The 21989-nt window shown below is 43.1% G+C and overlaps 1 protein-coding gene across 5 annotated transcripts in view; it reads right to left on the bottom strand.

Annotated features, from left to right (window-relative positions):
- The window catches only part of dok4 (docking protein 4), an 88501-nt gene extending 78807 nt beyond the window's left edge, over window positions 1-9694 (bottom strand). For 3 of the 5 annotated variants that reach the window (XM_072547544.1, XM_072547543.1, XM_072547547.1), the window contains exon 1: window positions 9236-9688. The gene's annotated coding sequence lies outside the window, so the exon portion shown is untranslated. Of the gene's footprint in view, window positions 1-9235 lie in introns of all 5 variants that reach the window. The other 2 variants (XM_072547545.1, XM_072547548.1) reach the window with 2 other exon arrangements.
- Between the last annotated feature and the right edge of the window lie 12295 nt (window positions 9695-21989).

Here is a 21989-nt window from a genome sequence, read left to right as displayed (position 1 = left end):
GCCAAGTGTGAGGTTGTCCATTTTGGAAGAACAAATAAGAATGCGGAATACAGGGTTAATGGTAGGGTTCTTGGTCAGGTGGAGGAACAGAGGGATCTTGGGGTCTATGTACATAGATCTTTGAAGGTTGCCACTCAGGTGGATAGAGTTTGTAAGAAGGCCTATGGAGTATTATCGTTCATTAGCAGAGGGATTGAATTCAAGAGTCGTGAGGTGATGTTGCAGCTGTACAGGACTTTGGTTAGGCCACATTTGGAGTACTGTGTGCAGTTCTGGTCGCCTCACTTTAGGAAAGATGTGGAAGCTTTGGAGAGGGTGCAGAGAAGATTTACCAGGATGTTGCCTGGAATGGAGAGTAGGTCGTACGAGGATAGATTGAGAGTTCTCGGCCTTTTCTCGTTGGAACGGCGAAGGATGAGGGGTGACTTGATAGAGGTTTATAAGATGATCAGAGGAATAGATAGAGTAGACAGTCAGAAACTTTTTCCCCGGGTACAACAGAGTGTTACAAGGGGACATAAATTTAAGGTGAAGGGTGGAAGGTATAGGGGAGATGTCAGGGGTGGGTTCTTTACCCAGAGAGTGGTGGGGGCATGGAATGCGCTGCCCGAGGGAGTGGTAGAGTCAGATTCATTGGCGACCTTTAAGCGGCATTTGGATAGGTACATGGATGGGTGCTTAATCTAGGATAGAAGTTCGGCACAACATCGTGGGCCGAAGGGCCTGTTCTGTGCTGTATTGTTCTATGTTCTATGTTCTATGTTCTAAGATGGCCATATCACAACTCAGTAAGACAGGGACCATTATCTTCACATTCACTTCAGATTTAGTCTAGTGGGGGATGGGAGTCTGAGCAAGGATACAGGAACGAGGGAAACAAAGATGGATAACAAAAGGTAGTAAGAGTAAAAAGCAAAAGTAGAAAATCAGGAGAAATAGGGGAAGCAACAACTAGTGTCATAGTACATCCCTCAGTGGAGAAAGAGGATGAACATGGTACAGGAAAACTTTCAAGAGGAGAGAAAAAAAAGAGAAATGTAATTGTAATCAGGGAAAGCATAATGAGGGGAATAGACACTGCCCTCTGTCGCCAGGACCAAGAGTCTTGAAGGCTATGCCTGGTGCCTGGCTTCAGAATATCTCATTTGGGCTGCAGAGAATCTTGGACATGGAGGCGAAAGATCCATTTGCACTGGTCCATCAATGATACAGGTAGAAAGAGGAAAGAGATTCTGCTGAGGGAACCTGAGCAGCTAGGGGCTAAATTAAAAAGGAGAACCAAAAAGGTAATCATCTCCTGATTACTGCCCAAGCCATGAGCAAATTGGCACAAGGTCAACAAAATTGAAGAGGTAAACGCATAGCTCAAAGATTGGTGTGGGAGAAATGGGTTTGAATTCAAGGGACATTGGCGCCATTACTGGGGAAACAAAGAGAGCTGCACCGATGGAATGGACAGCAGATAACGGGACAACCAGGGGAAGGGGAGCAGTCAACACAGGACTGAAGGTGCTATACTTAAATACACGCCGTAGAAGAAACAAGGTAAATGAGCTTGTAGTGCAGAACTAAATTAGCAGGTATGATGTTGAAGGTATCACAGAGACATGTCTACAGGGAATTAGGGGTGGGAACTAAATATCCAAGGATTACGTCCAATCGAGATGACAGGCAGATGGACAGGGGTGCAGGGTTGCCTTGCTAGTAAGAAATTACATTAAATTGATAGCACGTTATGCAGAGTCAGAAGGCAGAGATTCTGTGTGGGTAGAATTGAGGAACTGCAAAGGAAAAACAATTGTGTTGGGAGTGGTGTACAGGCCTCCTAGCAGTAATTTGGATGTGGGAGAGAAAATAAATCAGGTGATAGAAAAGAAATACACTATTACAAAATCATGGGGGACGTCAATATGCAGGTGGACTGGAAATATAAAGTTGGTAGTAGATCTCAAGAAAAGGAATTTATGGAATATCTGGGGAACAGATGGTGATGTGTAATGAGGCAGATCTGATTAGGGAGGTTAGGGTAAAGAATGCCCTTGGGATCAGTGACCATAATGTGATAGAATTCACCGTGCACTTTGAGAGGGAGAAGGTGAAAGCAGAATTAACGGTATTACAACTGATTTGAAAAGTGTGGCCCTGGAAAAGCACAGCACATCAGGCAGTATCTGAGGAGCAGGAGAATCGATGTTTCAGGCAGAAGTCCTTCAACAGGAATGTATGAAAAGTTGATTGTCCTACTCCTCAGATACTGTCTGATCTACTATACTTTTCCAGTGTCACAACTTTCGATTCTGATCAGCAACATCTTCAGTCCTCACTTCCTCCTAGTCGGTATTACAATTGAGTAAATGCAAGTAGAAAGACATGAGGGAGGAGCTGGCCAGAGTTGATTTCAAGGGAGAGCCTATCAGGGAGAATAGTGGAGCAACAATGGCAGGAGTTTCTGAAGGTGATTCGGGAAGCGCAATAGAAATTCATCCTGAGGAGGAAGAGCCAAACAAGGGGAGGACCATGCAACCACGGATGACACAGGAAGTCAGGGACTGCATGAAAGCAAAAGAAAAAGCATCCAATGTGGTAAAGAATAGTGAGAAGCATGAGGCCTTAAAAAAAAGCAATGGTTAACACAAAAAGCAATAAGGGAGAAGATTATGAAATATGAGAATACGTTAGCTAGTAATATAAAAGAAGATTGCAAGTGTATTTTTAGATACCAAAGAGTGGACATTGGACCCCTGGAAAATGAGTCTGGGGAAGCAGCAAACTGGGACACAGGAGGAACTGTATAGGTACTTTGCATCAGGTTTGAGACTGGAAGACAGCAGCAGCATCCCCAAACTTCAGGAGAGTCAGGGCAGAGGTGAGTATAGGTGCCATCACTAAGGAGAAGGTGCTGGGGAAACTGAAAGGTGTGAAGTTGAATACATCACCAAGACCGAATGAGCTACACGCCAGGGCTCTGAAAGAGATAGTTCAGGAGATTGTAAAGGTATTTGTGGTGATCTTTCAAGGATCACTGGAATTAGGGAGGATCCCAGAGAACTAGAAAATGGTGAATTTAACACCTCTGTTTAAGAAGTGAGGAGGCAGAAGACAGGAAGCTATAGCCTGGTTAGCCTGACCTTGGTCATTGGTAAGATTTTAGAGTCCATTAATAAGGATGAGTTTGCAGAGTACTTGGAAGTGCATGAGTAAAATAGGACTAAGTCAGCATGGCTTCGTCAAGGGGAGGTCATGCCTGACAAATCTGTTAGAATTCTTTGAGGAGGCGACCAGCAGCTTAGACAAAGGAGAAGCAGTGGATGTGATCTATTTGGATTTCCAAATGGGTTTTGACAAGGTGGTGTACATGAGGCTACTGGATAAGAATAGAGTACGTGCTGTTAGGGACAAGGTACTGGCACAGATAGAGGATTGGCTGACTGGCAGAAGGCAGAGAGTGGGGATAAAGGGAGTCTTTTTCAGAATGGCAATTGGTGACTATTGGAGATCCTCAGGGACCATAACTATTCACGTTATACATTAATGATCTGGAAGAATGAACTGAGGCATTGTTGTTAAGTTTGAATATGGCACCAAGATAGGTGGAGGGCAAGGTAATGTTGAAGAATAATGGAGGCTGCAAAAGGACTTGGATAGGTTAGGAGAGTGGACAAAGAAGTGGCAGGTGGAATATAGATTAGATTAGATTCCCTACAGTGTGGAAACAGGCCCTTCGGCCCAACAAGTCAACCCTCTGAAGAGTAACCCCCCTAAACTCATTCACCTCTGACTAATGCACTGTGGACAATTTAGCATGGCCAATTCACCTGACTCGCACCTCTTTGGACTGTGGGAGGAAACCGGAGCACCCGGAGGAAACCCACACAGACAGTTGCCCAAGGCTGGAATTGAACCCGGGACCCTGGTGCTGTGAGGCTGCAGTACTAACCACTGAGCCACTGTGCTGCCCCATAATGTGGGCAAGTGTGAGGTTATGCATTTTGGTAGGATGAATAGAGACGTAAACTATTTTCTAAATGAAAAATCTGAAGCGTAAAGGTACTTGGGAGTATTAGTTCAGGGTTTTACAGTTAACAAGCAGGTTCAGTTGGCAGTTTGGAAGGCAAATTAGTATTCATTTTAAACGAGCCAGAATTCAAGAGATGTATAAGGCTCTGACCAGAATGCATTTGGAATATTGTGAGCAGTTTGGCATGCTGTATCTAAAGGAGGATGTGTTTGTAGGGGGTCCAGAGGACATTTTCATGAATGATGGGCTTGTTATGCGAAGACTGGTTGAGGGTTCTGGATCTGTACTCAATGAAGTTTAGAAGGATTGGTGGGGGGCAGGGTGGGGGGGGGGGGAAGGAATCCTTTTGAAACTTAGAACACAGAGGACTAGAAAGAGTGGATATGGAGAAGATGTTTTCCCCAATAGGAGAAACTAGGACCTGACAGCACAGCCTCAGAACGAAGGGATGACCCTTTAGAACTGAGATGAGGAGCAATTTCTTCAGTCAGAGGGTAGCGAATCTGTGGAACTCATTGTCACTAAAGGCTATGGAGGCCTTTATTGAGAGTTTTTAAAACAGAGATAGTTAGGTTCTGGATTAGTGAGGGGATCAAGGATTATAGGGAGAAGGCAGACTAATAGAGTTGAGATATATATCAGCCATGATAGAATGGCGAGAAGATTTGATGGGCCGAATGGCCTAATTCTGCTCCTTATATATAATGGTCTAACATGTGTAAAAATATGAAAAAAAAACTAGAAAAATAAAGGGTGCTACTTCTGGATGCATGGGGGATTTGCAATAAAACAGATATATGAACAACACAAATGGGTACAATATGATTGTGATTATGCAGACATGACTACAAGGTGACCAAGGCTGAGACCTGAATATCCAAGTGTTTTTAATCCTTAGGAAGGACAGGCAAAAAGGAAAAGGAGGTGTGATGGCATTGTCACTGAAAGATGAAATCCGTGGCATTGTGAGAAAGGATACTGGCTCAGAAAATCTGGCAGTAGAAACAGTTGGGTGGAGCTAAGAATAAGTGGTCAAAAACATTATGTGGGGTTGTTGATTGACCTCCATACAGTAGTACTGCAAAGTACAGGAAATTAGGGATGCATGTAAAAAGCATGCTGCAATGATCAAGGGTGCCTTTAATATATATTTACAGGGATTAGTTAACTCAGTTGGCTGGCAAACTGATTTGAAAGTTTGGCAAATTTGAAACTGGGGTCCCAAATCTAAACAAAGGAAACTCCAAAAATATGAGAGGTAAATCAGTTATGACAAATTGGGTGACCTGATTAAAAGACTGATGATGGACAGACATTGAGTAATATTTAAAGAATGCAATAATTCCAACAATTACACATTCATTTCTCGTGAAAGAAAATACAACAGGAAAGTGGTTCAACCATGGCTGACAAAATAAATTAAAGATGGCATCCTTTCTCACAAGGCCACTGATTTCATCTTTAAGTAACAATGCCATCACACCTCCAGAGAGAAGTCATGTAAAGTTGCAGAAAAAAAAGCAAACCTGGAGACTAGGAGCAATTTAGAATTCACCAAGGAGGACTTAAAGGAGGAAACATAGCACGAGAGTAAATTTGCAAGGAAAATAAAAGCGAACTATAAAAGTTTATGTGAAAAGAAAAAGATTGTAAAAAGAAAAAGATTCGTGAAGGCAAATGTGTGTTCTTTACAGTCCAAAACAGAAGAGAATGGAGAGCAGAAAATGGGAAGCATTTAAACAATTACTTTAATTCTGTCTTCATGGAAAAAGACACAAATAACCTGCCAGAAATGTGGTGTGACCAACGGTCCAATGCAGAAAAAGAAATTGAATAGAAAAAGTGTTGCAGAAATTAATGGGACTGATAATGGGACAGAAGCTGATAAATTCTGAGGGCCTGATAATCCACATCCCAGGGTAATAAAGGAGGTGACCCGAGCAATAATGCATGCTTTGGTTGTCACCTTTCAAAAGTCTGTAGATTATGAAACAGTCCTATCAGATTGGAGGATGACAAATGTCACCTCACTATTTAAAAAAGGAAGCAGAGAGAAAAGCTGGGAATTATAGACTGGTTAGTCGGACATTAGCAGTTGGAAAATGCTGAAGTTTATAATTAAAGGATAATAGAGCACTTCAAGAATCCAAACAAGATTATATAAAGTCATCATGGATTTATGCTAAATGTGAAGCATCCATTTCAGTAGGAAAAACAGAATTGCAGACTATGATTTAAATTGTGAAAGATCTGAAAATGTAATGTATAAAAGGAACCTGGGTGTCCTTGTATAACAGTCACTGAAAGCAAACACAAAGGTGCAGCAAAAGAATTTGAGTACCGGAGCAGGAATGTCTTTGTGCAGAATTACAGGGTCTTGGTGAGACCATACCGGGAATATTGAGTGCAGTTTTCATTGCCAAAGGAAGTGCCATACTTGCCATAGAGGGAGTGCAGCCGACATTCACTAGGCTGGTACTGGGGATAGCAAGAGTGTTCTAGGAGAATTGGTTCATCTGGGCCTGTATTCACTGGAGTTTAGAAAATAGAGAGGAGATCTCATTGAAACGTATAAAATTCAAACAGGACTGGACAGACTAGATGTGGGACATTTTTCCTGATTGGAAAGTCTAGAATCAGAGGACAGTCTCAGGGTCCAACACAGGTCATTTAGGACTGAGATGAGGAGACATTTCTTTCCTCAGAGGGTGGTCAGCCTGTGGGGTTCTTTCCCACAGAAGGCACTGGAGGCTAGGTCATCGAATAAATTCAAGAAAGAAACAGATACAGTTCTCAAAGTGGACGTTATCAAGGGGTATGGGGAGACTGCAGGAATACAACACGGAGATAGAAAATTTAGCATCGTCGTGAGGCGGCACAGTAGCTCAGTGGTTAGCACGGCTGCCTCACAGCACCAAGGACCTGGGTTTGATTCCAGCCTTGGATGACTGTCCACATGGAGTTTGCACATTCTCCCCATGTCTGTTCGGATTTCCTCCGGGTGCTTTGGTTTCTTCCCACAGTCAATAAGTGAGTTAGAGGGATAGATTAGGGGATGAGTCTAGGTGGGATGCTGTTCGGAGGGTCGATATGGACTCGATAGGCCAAACGGCCTGTTCCCACACTGATTGTGAACTTTATGATTTTCTATGAAATGGTGCATTATGAGCTGAATGGCCTACTGCTGTGATGAGAGTGGTGCTGGAAAATTGCAGCAGGTCAGGCAGCATCCAAGGAGCAGGAAAATCGACATTTCGGGCAAAAGCCCATCATCAGGAATGAGGCCTCATTCCTGATGATGGGCCTTTGCCCAAAATATCGATTTTCCTGCTCCTCAGATGCTGCCTAGCCAGCTGTGCTTTTCCAGCCAGCATCACTCGAATCTTGACTCTAATCTCCATCATCTGCAGTACCCACCTCTACCTGGATTCAGCTGTGCTTTTTGTCACACGTTTCTGATCGTTACCAAGCCATTACTGAGAATTTAAACTATACAATAGATAAGAGTTTAGGATTTGAACTTGAATTTTGCCAGCCTAACAGAATCAGACCAACACTTACGAATCTGCCTGTCCTGAACTCTTGAAAAGTTAGCTCTGTTTCTCTCTCCACAGATGCTGCCAGTTCTGCTGAATTCCTCCAACATTTTCTGTTTTTAACTTCAAAGTCCAGCATCCATGGCATGAATCTTCTCCTATTGAATGTGTGCCTGTAACATTTTATTCCCTTGCACAGTTTGCCTGCTTTTGTGTGTGCACACATATGTGTGAACTCATGCATGGGTGCCTATGTGTTTATATGCGTCTATATTAATACACATGTAAGCGTATGCGATTGCGTTTCTGTTTATGTGCGCATTTGTGTGTCTGTGTGAATGTGTACGAGAGTGCATGGGCATGTGTGCATATGTGTGTATATGTCTGAGAGTGTGTATATGATTTTCTGTGTGTGCATCTAAGTATGCATGTATGGTGGATGTGTGTGTGTGTATATACACAGGTATGTATATGTGCTTGTGAGAGTGTGTGCGCATATGCACGTCCATATCCATGTATGTATGTAAAGATGAATAAGCGGATGTGTGTCAGCATGTACAGCAGCATTAGTCAGTGTATTTGAGTGTCAATTTGTATCTGTCAGTATGGATGTGTGTCAGTCAGTATCGGTATGTATGTGCCATCCAGTCTCTGCATATGACTGTCTCTGTATGTGTCTGAGTGTAAGCATCTATGTAAGTATGCATATATGTGCCTGTGTGTGTCAGAGTGTATGTCAGTGTCAGTCTGAGAATGTTAGAGGGAATGTGTCAGTTTGAGTCGGTGTATCAGTGTCAGTCTGTGTCAGTCTGTCAGTGTGTGCATTCACTGTGTCAGCGCATGTCTGTGTGTCAGTCTTTGTGCATATCAGAGTGTAAATGTGTCCGTCTGTGTCAGTGTATCAGACTTTGTGCATGTTAGAGTGTGTGTATCCGTGCACTCGGTGTGTGTGTGAATGCATCACTCTCTCTCTCTCTGCAGTTAGTGTGTGCCTGTGCAGTCAGTGAGCATGTGTCAGTTTGTGCATGTATATGTCAGTGTCCCTGTGTGTGTCAGTCTGTGTGTATGTGTCAATGTGTCCCTGTGTGTGTCTGTGCAGTCAGTGTGTGTCAGTCTGTGTATATGTATCAATGCGTCCGTGTGTGTCTGTGCAGTGTGTCAGTCTGTGTGTATGTGTCAATGTGTCCCTGTGTTTCTGTGCAGTGTGTTAGTCTGTGTGTGTCAGTCTGTGTGTATGTGTCAATGTGTCCCTGTGTGTGTCTGTGCAGTGTGTGTCAGTCTGTGTGTATGTGTCAATGTGTCCCTGCCTGTGCAGTCAGTGTGTGTCAGTCTGTGTGTATGTGTCAATGTGTCCCTGTGTTGTCTGTGCAGTCAGTGTGTGTCAGTCTGTGTGTATGTGTCAATGTGTCCCTGTGTTGTCTGTGCAGTCAGTGTGTGTCAGTCTCTGTGTGTCATGTCCCTGTATGTCAGTTCAGTCAGTATGTGTGTTAGTCCCTGTGTGCATGTGCAGTCAGTCTGTATCAGTGGTCAAAGTCTCACTGTGTCTATGTCTAGGGTGTAGGGGTATGCGAGGGAGCTCCAGGTATAACTCCACCACTGAGTCTAATTGCAGTGTCCAGTATCTTCAGTCGGTCAGCTCTCTCCTTCCAGCTCAGAACAAAGCTACTCCTCAAGCACTCACCTGCAGGCTGTAGGCGGTTCTGTGATTCTGCCGGGGCCGTGGATCAGGACCGTGTTGCTAGCCCCACTCAGGGCAGCCGGGGACGGAGGGGCTCCATGTTCCTCCACAGGGTCTGCAGACAGCGAAGGAGTGAACACCAGGCAACCTCTCTCTCTCAGTCAGTCAGTCAGTGCCGGCTCCCCGGCTGGACTGTCATCCTGCCAGCACAGTCTCCTCCCTGTCTCCGGGGATAATGAGCCCAGCCCGGCCCTGCCCAGTTGACAGCAGCGCACTCACATCAGCCCTTGATACAATGTTTACTGGAAAAGCTTCATTCTCCTGGAATCAGCAACGAAACACCGTCCCGAGGCGAAGCCGGCAGGAGACAGGGTCAGAAATCCAACCCAGTACACGGCAGCACACAAACAAATCAACCTCTGACAGGGGGAGGAGACACTGCAGGCTGTGGCTCTCCCTTTAACCATTAAAGGGATCTCTCCACCCAGTACAGCAGAGGCCCTTCGACCCATCGAGTCTGCACCGACCTACCTCCCCCTCAATCTTCACTAGTCCCACTTATCCGCACTAGGCCCCAACCTTGAGCGTTATGACATTTCAAGTGGCTCATCCAAATTATTTTTAAAGATTGTCAGGTTCCCCACCTCAACTCCCCTCCCAGGCAGATCATTCCAAACCTCCACTGCCCTCTGGGTGAAAGTATTTTCCTAAAATCCATTTCTAATCCTCCTTCCTTTCACCTAAAACTTACACCCCTTGTCATTGAACCTTGGACTAAGAGGAACAGCTGCCTTCCATTCAACATGGCCCCATGCCTCTCATAATCTCACATACTCTGTCACAACCTCCCTCAATCTTCTCTGCTCCAAAGAAACCTAGCCTAGACCAGCCCTTCTTCAGAAATGCTCCATCCCAGGCAATAGTGTGGTGGCCAGAACCATATACAATACTCCAGCTATGGTTGGATCAAAGTCCTGTGTGGCTCCCTGCTCTTACAATTTACATCTCAACTGATAAAGGCAAGCATCTCATATATATTCTTAGTGACTCTATTCACCAGTCCTGCCACTGACAAGGGTTTGACAACAAACACCCCAAGATCCCTCTGTTCCTCTGAGGTTCGAGTGTCCTGTTATTTATTAACGATGTCTCTAACAGTTACTCAACAGTTTTGTCACCTCCCATTAGGAGGAAGAGAGCTGGGCACAAAGATGCGTGTGAGGGAATAAAAAGCCACAAGGAAAGAAAGCCATGAAGGAAATTTCATCCATCAAACACTCTTCAGAGAGAATCAGTCCTGATCACGAATGAGAAAAGACACTCTTGCCTTCAACAATCAGAGCAAAGCAACCGAGTACATGTTGCACTGGGATGATTGGGGTTGTTACTAACACTGAGAGAGTATCAGAGTCACTCTGATACACTCGGGGAGAGACAGCACTGCTTGCTCACACTCAGAGAAAATAGCATCACACACTCACATTTGGAGAAAATGGGATATCTTCTCTACAAAGATTGTGTGGTGGTCACCCTTACTGATACTCTTGATTTACAGTTGGCAGATTGGTAACGATGAAGCCAAGTATGTTTTTACCTTTTGTTGGTTACCTCATTATCTGCTGCAGACACAGTCAAGCACCTATATCCTTTAGGATGCTGCTAAACCATTCTTAGTGGTAGACATTGAAATCCCCCACCCAAAGTGCAATTTGTGTCCTGTTGTTCAACATGGAGGATCTTCATCGGCAGAGGCAGGGTAGTGCATAGTAATCAGCAGCAAGTTCTCTTGGCCACGTTAAACTGAAGCCTTGAGAAATCATGAGGTCCAGAGTCAACATTGAGGACTCTCAGGGCAATTCCCTCTCGACTGTACTGTCTTTTCTGCTGGGTCTGTTCTGCTGGTGCAACAGGAAATATCCAGGGAAGGTGATGGTGATGTCTAGGACATGTGAGTATGATTATGTCGAGCTGTTGCTTGACTAGTTTGTGAGATAATTTTGGCACTAGCCCCCAGATGTTAGTGAAGAGGACTCTGCTAGTCAAAAGGATTTTTCCTGCCATTGGCGGAAGTGGGTATTGCAGATGCTGGAGATCAGAGTCAAGTTTAGAGTGGTGCTGGAAAAGCATAGCAGGTCAGGCAGCATCTAAGGAGCAGGGAAAAATTGGATGATGAAGGGTTTTGCCCGAAACATCGATTTTTCCTACACCTCGGATGCTGCCTGACTTGCTGTGCTTTTCCAGCACCACTCCTTGTCATTTCAAGTGCCTAAGTCGATTCCAACTGGTCAGTTTTTATTATTTTGTTGAGTGTTACATCACAGCAGTGAACCCTCCCACTAATTAAACCAAACACATAGAAAAGCTCACCTTACGTCATAATCTGTTAAAGTGTGAGAGACAGAGAACTCCCAAATTCCACTATTTAAATGGAAAAGGAATCAATTTATTCTTTAACTCTAAAAGTGAACATTCAACAACAACTATTTACAATTCTAAACCTCCTTTCTCTGAACTGCTTGTTATCTGCCTCCAGCTCTATCACAACGTACTATTGCCATAAGAACCTGTATTAAAATTTACATCAATTTAAGTTCAAAACTGTTGTTGCTGGTGTCTGTCTTCCTCTGGCTGAAGATTTCCCTATGGCATCTTCTGTCTTTTGCTGCAACAATGCTTTATATGAAAAAGGTGCGTTTGATAGAGAGTGTTTTGAAGGCAATTTCTCTCTAGGTGGCAGTTGGTCTGTGTCTAATTTTCAAAACACCTGCTTCTTCATTCCCCCCCAACATCAGCTTGTCTCATTGATTTTAGGTCGGCAAAAACAATAAATTCAAAATAAATTGGGTTTTAGTATCCTGGGGCATAATTTAAACTGATTGGTTAAATTTGGATTGTTGTCAAAATAGCAACCTGAACTCAAGGTATCTGTTTCATGCCAAATGTTACATTTTTTCAATTTGCTGCTAGCTAGTTCTATGACAAGTGCTTGTAATCTCTCAGTGTAAAATGGCATTCACTCTCTCTTAAGGTATAGTACATGCCTTCAACTTCATAACACCTCCCCCCCCTTAAGAAAAAATAAACTGTCATAATGAAAAGATGGCTTTCATTTGTTTTTTCCTAATTGTTAACCCCATGACAATGAAATACATAACCTAAGTTCGTATTAACTTCTATATGCACACACATATATATAAAACATTGGTATCTGTTCAATGTTATCTATACTTTATCCGTTACATCAGCGATAACACATTCTTATAACTTGTGACATGTACAATTTGTAAATTAAAAGTCTAACATTTGACTCCAATGAAATAGTCTCATATTCTTGTCTTTAAATCATTCCAAGAATGTAAGAGAATTGTGATCTGTGTACACAACTGTCTCACAGACATTGTTCATCCCAAAAAAATTTGAATGTTGTAAGGCCAGTAACAAAATCAATAATTCCTTTTCAATGGTAGAGTATTTTCATTGGTGGGTGTTGTGTTTCTCTGAAAAGTAAACAATTGGCCGTACAATTCCATCCTCATCTTCCTGTAGCAGTACAGCTTTAACTCCTATATCACTAGTATCGATTGCAACTTTGAAGGGTTCCAAAAAATGTGGTGTAGCTAAAACTGGTAAATTGTCAAATGCCGCCTGGCATTATTGTTCTGTCCACTGAAATTGTGTGTTCTTCTTCAGTGCCACCATGCTGCTGAAGTTTGGAACAAACTTCCAGTAGAATCTGCTTAGTCCCAAAAACCGAAGCACCTCTTTCTTCGAGGTTGGTCATGGAAATTCCTCGATGGCCTTCATCTTTGCATTCCTTGGGGTCAACCTTCCATAATCGATGTCCCAAGAACATCATCTCTGCTTTCGTGAATTCTGTTTCCTTTAAGTTTATTACCAGTTTTGCTTCTCTTAATCAGTCAAAGAGCACTGCCAAACTGTACCATGTGATCTTCCCATGACTTACTAAAGATCACTACATTCTCCAGATAGAGTACACAGTTTGTTAACCCAGCCGCAACTCTGTCCATGAGCCTTTGTAATGTGGTGGGTGCATTCTTCATTCCAAAGGGCATCATTTTGAATTTATATAGCCCATTTGAGGTTACAAACACAGAAACTTTCTCTCTTTCTCTGATGAAGGTATCTGCCAATAACCACACAGTGAATCTAACTTTGTGATGTAATTGGCTTGTCCAACTTTCTCTGTCCAGTCGTCCAGTCTCACTATTGACTGAAAGTCCACACAAAATCATTGAGTCCCATCAGGTTTCAGAACTAACACGATCAGCGAATTCCAATCACTCTGACTTGGTTCGATGATGTCTTTGGTGAGCATCGTATCCACTTCCTTCTGGACTTGTGTGGCTTTGAAAGGATTAAGCCTATAGGGGTGTTGTTTTACTCGAATAGCATTCCCTACTTCCACCCTCATGCACAAAGCATTAGTTATCCCCATCTTATTCCTGCATATGTCCTCATGCTGCAGTAACAAACTTTTCAACTGCTTTCATTGTTCCTGAGACAGATAATTTACTAAGCTATCCCACTCCTCAAGTACTTCCTCATTGTTAAACATATTTTGAGGCACATCAAACTCCATGACATCCTCACTCTGAAGAGTAGTAACTAACACCTGTTTCTCCAATTTCTTCTCTCTATTGCAAAAAGGTTTCAGCATATTCACCTGACATACCCGATACAGTTTTTTTCCTATCTGGCATCTTTATCAGATAGTTCACCTAACTCAACAATTTCTCAATTTGACAAGGACCATTAAACCTGGCTTTGAAGGGATCTTCTATCACTGGTTACAATACTAATACATCATCCCCATTGGAGGACATCGGAATTTCAGGATTTTTTTCTGCCACCTGCTTCATTCTATGCTGTGCCCTCTTCAGGTGCTGTTTGGCTAACTCACCCACTTGATTTAATCTCTCCCTCACCTCTGATGTATAATCCAAGTGTGAGATCTCTGACTTTGGTCCTGTCAATTTCTATTTAATTAATTTCAACGGCCCTCTCACCTCATGTCCGAATATTAACTCAAAGGGAGTAAACTGAGTAGATTCATTTGTGGCCTCTCTAATGGCAAACAATATGAATGGGATACCTTTACCTCAATCATTTGGGTAATCCTGACAGTGAGCTGTCAACATGGCCTTCACGGTCTGATGCCACCTTTCAGAAGCTCCCTGGGATTCAGAATGATGTGCACTTGACTTCAAGTGCTGTATGCCTCAGCTACCTATGACTTCCTTAAACAGCCTAGCACTAAAATTAGACCCTTAGTGTGATTGAATCTCTCTGGGTAGCCCATACTGGGTGAAAAAAGCTACAAACTCCTCTACCACCCTCTTTGCCATAATACTTTGCAATGGAATTGCCTTTGGAAATCTGGGAGACACATCCATTATGGTTAGCAGGTATTGGTCTCACTTTTAGTTCTTGGGAGGGGATCGACACAATCAATTATAACCCACGTGAAAGATTCTTCAAATGCGGGAATTAGCCACAAAGGTGCTGGTTTTATTCGCGCCTGTGGCTTAGATTAGATTAGATTACTTACAGTGTGGAAACAGGCCCTCCAGCCCAACAAGTCAGCCCCCCGAAGAGCAACCCACCCAGACCCACACATTTACCCCTTCACCCAACACTACGGGTAATTTAGCATGGCCAATTCACCTAACCTGCACATTTTTGGACTGTGGGAGGAAACCGGAGCACCCGGAGGAAACCCACGCAGACACGGGGAGAATGTGCAAACTCCATACAGACAGTTGCCTGAGGTGGGAACTGAACCCGGGATTCTGGCGCTGGGAGGCAGCAGTGCCACCATTGTGCCACCATGCCGCCCATACCATTTGGCATGTATGACATGTACGGCAAAAGTTAACCACATCCTTGTGCATTCCAGGCCAATAGAAATGTTTTTGTACCTTAGCCTGAGTCTTCTGTGTCCCTACATGACCTCCTACAGGTAGTTCATGTGCTACCCATATCACCTCCTGTCTGTATCTACCGGCAACACAATCTGGTGCACTTCGGCCCATTTCTCCTCTGCACTAACCTGTCATGGTCTCCATTTCCACCTTAGGATTCTACCTTTCAGATAATAAGCCTTCTCTTCTGAGTATGCTTCAACATATAGACCTTTTATTGTCTCATCTTTCTGTTGTAAGCCCACTATCCTTTCAGGTATGACCCTCTGCCTGTTCAGGTTTTTCCTGCAGCATTACACCAAACAAGGTGTTCACTAACTGAACCTCAACTCCTTCATCTTTCTCTTTAGTTGTTGCTTTGTTCTGTGACTTATGATAGTCGGATTTTGTTGCTACACAGTCTGGGAAAATACCAGGGCATTTGTCTTTAAACTCCTCAGTTTCCTGGTCTTCCTTGGGGGCATCTCCACAACAAGGGGTGTCACTCCCACCTTGGATCCTGCTAAATCATTCCCAAGAACAAATTGTATCCCTGGAACTGACACTCTGTCAATTACTTCCACTGTACCTTCCCCAATCTTGAGTTGGCATTCCAACCTGATCTTACACATGGGAATGCTAAATTTCTGTCCATCTATCCCACAAATTACCACACTGTCAGGTAACAGATGAGAAAGAGTGTAATACGTCCATCTATTACTATGAGAGACTGATTAGGTCCTGTATCTCTCGAATTTCTCTTCTCCATCTGTTCTTTCTGAGTACACTTTACCTACAGAAGCAAATTCTTTAGAGAGATTCAGTATTAAATCCATACCCAGCCCCTACTTAGGCTGTGCACTCTCCTGCTGCTCCTTGACTTTTCTTGGGGTTTCCTTTATTACTTTCACTAATGCCACCGACTTAGCTTCTTTTACCACATCTTTTCCCACAGTTCTTTTCTTTAACAACCAGCACTGGGACTCCACGTGTCCCATCTTCTGGCAGTGAAAACACCTTTTCCCAGTGCCCTTCTGAAACCACTGGCACTGTCATTGTCTGTGTCCCACCCCATTACAGTGAAAACGCCTGAGGCCTTTCACCTCCTGTCCACCCTCTTGGGCTTCTTTTTTATCCTGTGGTAAAATCTTACCAGTGACTGCTCTTTGTTTTGTAGAGTAGGACCTCCCCTTCTCCCAATTTCTATCCCTCACAGGATGAAATGCTTGCCGTAAGCTAAACTTTGCCTGATGCACCAGCCATCCCTGCCCCCCTTCTCACTTCCTGAACTTTCTGTTCATTCACATGAATTCTTACCGTCTCTGGAAGTAAGTTTTTAAACTCCTCCAGCAGAATAACCTCTCTTACACCTTCATAGGTCTGATCTTTCTTTAAGGCCCACACCCATCTATCAAAATGACTATGTTTAATTCTTTTGAACTCAGCATAAGTCTGACCTGGTTCCTTCTTTATGTTTCTGAACCTCTGTCTATACACTCCTAATACCAATTCATAAACACTTAAAATAGCCTGTTTGACCTCTTCATAATCTCTTGACCTCTCATCGACAGCAGGGCAATTATCTCACTAGCTCTGCCTACCAGCTTAGTCTGAACCAGCATTACCCACAAGTTCTCTGACCACTCCGTCTGCCTAGCCAATTTTTCAAATGAAATAAAGAAGGCTTCAACATCTTCCTCATCAAAATATGGCAGTGTTTTAACATGTTTGTATATATCACTAACTTCTCTTTTCATCTCCATCCTGTTAACTTGACTTTCCTAACTAAGTTGCGACTTCTGAAGTTCAAATTCTGTCTCCTTTTCTCTTTCTTCTCTCTCTCTCTTTGCTCAGCCAAGAACCTTTCTGTCCCTTTCTGTTTCCACCCTCCCTCTCTTTTTCCCTGTCTTTAACTTCTAACTCCATTTTCCTGAATTGTAATTTAAGTTTTTTCTAATTCTACTGCACTTGTCTGTTTCTCTGACCCACCCAGGTGTTTGAGTTACTCCCTTACAATTTCAGCTTTCCTTTTGTCCTTGGTTAAACCCAATTCTAACCTCTTGCTCATTCTAAATGTATGGCCTTTTTCTGTATTTCTAAACTTTTTTGGCAAATTTGGGTATCATCTTCAAACCCCAGAATCTCTTTAACAACCATAAGAGCTATTTCTCTCACTTTTAATTTAACCAGCCACAAGTAACCAAAATTAAACAAATTGTTTCACCTATATTTTATTTAGAGATCCAGGACACTATTTGGCAAGTGTTTAAATCTGCTGGGATCTTTCAACCCCAAATCTGTTCAACTCTGTCCAAATCTCAGACTGGTTTTGTCTAAACCTGTCCAAATCGCAGACCAAACCCCCAAACTGACCCTGACCCAATCACAGCGGTGAACCCTTCTGCTAATTAAACCAAACACCCAGAAAAGTTCATCTCACCTCATAATCTGTTAGATTGACAGAGAACTCCCAAATTCCACTATTTAAAGAAAATAACATCAATTTATTCTTTAACTCTAAAAGTGAACATAAAACAACAACTATTTACAATTCTAAGCCTCCTTTCTCTGAACTGCTTGTTATCTGCCTCCAGCTCTATAACAACATATTGTTGCCATAGGAACCTGTATTAAAATTACATCAACTTAAGTTCAAAACCACACAGCGGCTGTTGTTATTGGTGTCTGTCTTCCTCTGGCTGAAGATTTCCCTATGGCATCTTCTGTCTTTTGCTGCAACAATGCTTTATATGAAAAAGGTACATTTGATACAGAATGCTTTGAATGGCAGTCTCTCTCTAGGTGTAAGTTTGCTTGCTGAGCTGGAAGGTTTGTTTTCAGATGTTCTGTTGGTGAAGGCCTTCACTGGAGGCTCACTGATGTTACCTGGTATGGTGACGAAAAGTCTGAAAACAAACCTTCCAGCTCAGCGAGCAAACTTACATCCAGAACCTCAACCTGAGCTACAAATCTTCTCAAAAGTCTCTCTCAAGATGACAATTACTCTAACTTTTAAAATACCTGCTTCTTCTTTCCCCTAACATTGAATCGTCTCATTGGCTCGAGGTTGGTAAAAACAATAAATTCAAAAGAAATTGGGTTTTAGTATCCTGCAGCATAATTTAAACTGATTGGTTAAATTTGGATTGTTGTCAAAATAGCAACCTGAACTCAACGTATCTGTTTCATGCCAAATTTTCAATTTTCCAGTATACTCTGAGACTGCCAGCTAGTTTAAAGTAGATTCCCTAAGTGTGGAAACAGACCCTTCGGCCCAACAAGTCCACACCGACCCTCTGAAGAGTAACCCGCCCAGACCCGTTCCCCTCTGACTAATGCACCAAACACTATGGGCAACCTAGCAAGGTCAAATCACCTGTCTTTGGACTGTGGGAGGAAACCGGAGTACCCAGAGGAAACCCACACAGACAGTTGCCCGAGGCTAGAATTGAGCCTGGGACCCTGGTGCTATGAGGCAGCAGTGCTAACCACTGAGCCACCATGACAGGTGTATTCTCTCAGTGCAAAACAGTATTTACTCTCTTAATGGTACAGTACATGCCTCTAACTTCGTAACATGAGACTTTGTAGGTACTGATACAACTGAGCGGTCTGCTAGGCCATTTCAGAGGGCAGTTGAGGGTCAACCACATTACTGTGGGTTTGGAGTCACATTAGACCAGACCAGTTGATGGCAGATTTTCTTCTCTGCAGGACATTAGTGAATCAGATGGGTTTTTCCAACAATTGACAATAATTTCATGATGGCAGATATTTCTTTTTGAATTTTTATTAATGACTTGGAAGAGGGAGTCGAAGGGTGGGTCAGTAAATTTGCAGACGATACGAAGATTGGTGGAGTTGTGGACAGTGAGGAGGGCTGTTGTCGGCTGCAAAGGGACTTAGATATGATGCAGAGCTGGGCTGAGGAGTGGCAGATGGAGTTCAACCCTGTCAAGTGTGAGGTTGTCCATTTTGGAAGGACAAATAAGAATGCAGAATACAGGGTTAATGGTAGGGTTCTTAGTAAGGTGGAGGAGCAGAGGGATCTTGGGGTCTATGTTTATAGATCTTTGAAAGTTGCCACTCAGGTGGATAGAGCTTGTAAGAAGCGTTCATTAGCAGAGGGATTGAATTCAAGAGTCGTGAGGTGAGGTGATGTTGTAGCTGTACAGGACCTTGGTGAGGCCACATTTGGAGTACTGTGTACAGTTCTGGTCGCCTCACTTTAGGAAAGATGTGGAAGCTGGATGTTGTCTGGAATGGAGAATAGGTCATACGAGGATAGGTTGAGAGTGCTAGGCCTTTTCTCATTGGAACGGCGAAGGATGAGGGGTGACTTGATAGAGGTTTGTAAGATGATCAGGGGAATAGATAGAGTAGACAGTCACAGACTTTTTCCCCGGGTACAACAGTGTGTTACAAGGGGACATAAATTTAAGGTGAAGGGTGGAAGGTATGGGGGGATGTCAGGGGTAGGTTCTTTACCCAGAGAATGGTGGGGGCATGGAATGCGCTGCCTGTGGGAGTGGCAGAGTCAGAATAATTGGCGACCTTTAAGCGGCAATTGGATAGGTACATTGATAGGTGCTTAAGCTAGGACAAATGTTCGGCACAACATCGTGGGCCGAAGGGCCTGTTCTGTGCTGTATTGTTCTATGTTCTATGTTCTAAATGACACCAACTGCCATGGCAAGATTCAAGCCTGGATCCTGAGAAAATTCCCTGAGTTTCTGGATTGATCATCCAGTGGTAATACCCACAAGGTCATCACCTTCCCCTTGTCGACTTTAGGACTTTGTCAAGTTGGGGTAAAATGAAAAGAACACTATAAACGAGCCTTGTTTGTTTGTGAGGCCAGGCCTGGAGTCAATTTGTAGTCTGAGCTTTGATTAAAAAGTTTGAACAGATACAGTGACCTGCAAAAGAGCATTATGTTTAAGTAGATAGCAGAAGTTGATGATTAATACAGTCAGTGCCTGGGAATTGGTTTCCACAAGTCTGGAAGGAATTCTATGTTCAAGCAGTGATAATTGTTGAACGCTAATTGAGTTCCCGAGTGGAGTTGATCTGTCTGTCAGGGCGAAAACAAAACTGAGGTGGTTTTACAGCTATGTTTTCTGGGAGATGATTCAGGGATGCTGCTGAGACAGCCTGAAGATTTGAAAGCTGCTAAGCTGCTGCACCAGCTCCTCGGAGCCCAAAGAGTAGAAAGCTGAGTTCAAAGTATTTCTGTCTTTGCCTGGGTAAACTGAGGTGATCCTGATCAACATTTCAGAAAAAGAACAAAGGAGTCCACAATTATGCCTGTGAAACTACACATTGTGGGAGCTATTTAAGGAATCTGGCTAGTTCGGTTGTTTCCTCCAATTTATCCTTTAACTGTCTGACTATCCTTTGTGTGAATGAGGGGCTGAAAACTGAATTGGGCCTGAATTAAAGCATAGGCATTGATCAATTTGTGTTGTGGTTTAATTTTTCCTCTGCGAAAATTACTGTGTACTGAATGAATGGTTAAGTCTTTTATTTGAGATACAAAACCAATGTCTGGAACTAATCATTCACAAACTTTGGAAATGGTTATTCAAATGTCTGGTTAGGAACCAGTGGAGTAATTATTGGGCATCTTCAACAGTTTAATTTTACTGTATTGTGAATACAGTAGTAGAAAGGCTGATTTGGTTCAGCTATCTGTCTCTAATAGACTGGGAGATAGTGAGATGCTGGGAAGTCAGAGAGGATAAAGACTGGAGCTGGAAAAAGCACAGCAAGTCAAGTAGCAAGTCAGCAGAAGGGGAGTCGACGTTTCAGTTCAGAACCTTTCATTCGGACTGATGTGATGATGCTGCTCCTTTAACAAGGTTATGTTGATCTTGTTTTTATTTTCAGGTCATAGACACAGGCTCCAAAATGTCTGAAGTTAATCTACATGAAGAAGCTTTTAAGTTTAAAAGAAAACACTTGTACAATGAAAGGAGAGTGGGCAGTTCTCCCAGCTCAGCTTGTTTCTGGCTTGGGTTTGGTTTTAGCAAGCAGTCAGTTGTGAAGCTGCTGGACCCAAAGAAGCAGGTCCATGCTGATCGTCCCTCTCTCTGACATCTCTCCTGGAAGACCCTAGGTTTGATTTTACCTTTGGTGCCAAGGAGTGTTTATGGGGATTGTTGCCAGTATTTGGAACAGCATCATTAAGTTGGGATAATCTATCAGTTTTTCAAATAGATTACATTATTCTACATTTGGTTCACTTTTGTTTCTGTTTCATTCAGTAATCTTGCAAATAAATTTTGTTTTGTTTAAAACTAAGTAGTTTGGCCAGTTGCATCCCTCCTGGAATATCCAATTCACACCTGCTTAAAACAACTCGCAAAGTTGGGGTCCAGGCTACTTTCTTGAAATGTTTTGAGGGTTCTGGCCTGGTACGTAACAGACTGGGGGCTCATCCAGGATTTAGGATTAGGGTTGCTGGACTTGAAGGCAGCGAGTGGTGTTAGTGTCTTTTGTTCTGGGTGTTGATTTTGGTCGGTTTAAACAGTGTGTGGGATAGCAGGGGCTCTTTCAGTCACCAAGAGTTTTCTGGGGTGGAAGAAGTGACTTTGATGGCCTTGGAAAAGGTGAATTAGGACAAACTGCTGGAATGAGCAGACAATCTGGAGTTGGAGGTACGACCTTCTGTGAGAAAGGAAGAGATAATTACGCCAATAGCTCAGCATTTAAATTTGCTGGAAATATCATCAGAATCTTCGGAGATGGCTAAAGTTCAATTGAAAATGAAGCAGCTCGAGTTAGAGGCAAAATACAAGGAAAGGGCAACAGAAATTAAACCGTTTGAATTACGA

The sequence above is a fragment of the Chiloscyllium punctatum genome, chromosome 26, assembly GCF_047496795.1.
Source record: "Chiloscyllium punctatum isolate Juve2018m chromosome 26, sChiPun1.3, whole genome shotgun sequence".
NCBI classification, from domain to species: Eukaryota; Metazoa; Chordata; class Chondrichthyes; order Orectolobiformes; family Hemiscylliidae; genus Chiloscyllium; species Chiloscyllium punctatum.
Note: the sequence above shows the minus strand (reverse complement) of the source record. Positions and strands in the feature narration are given on the sequence as shown.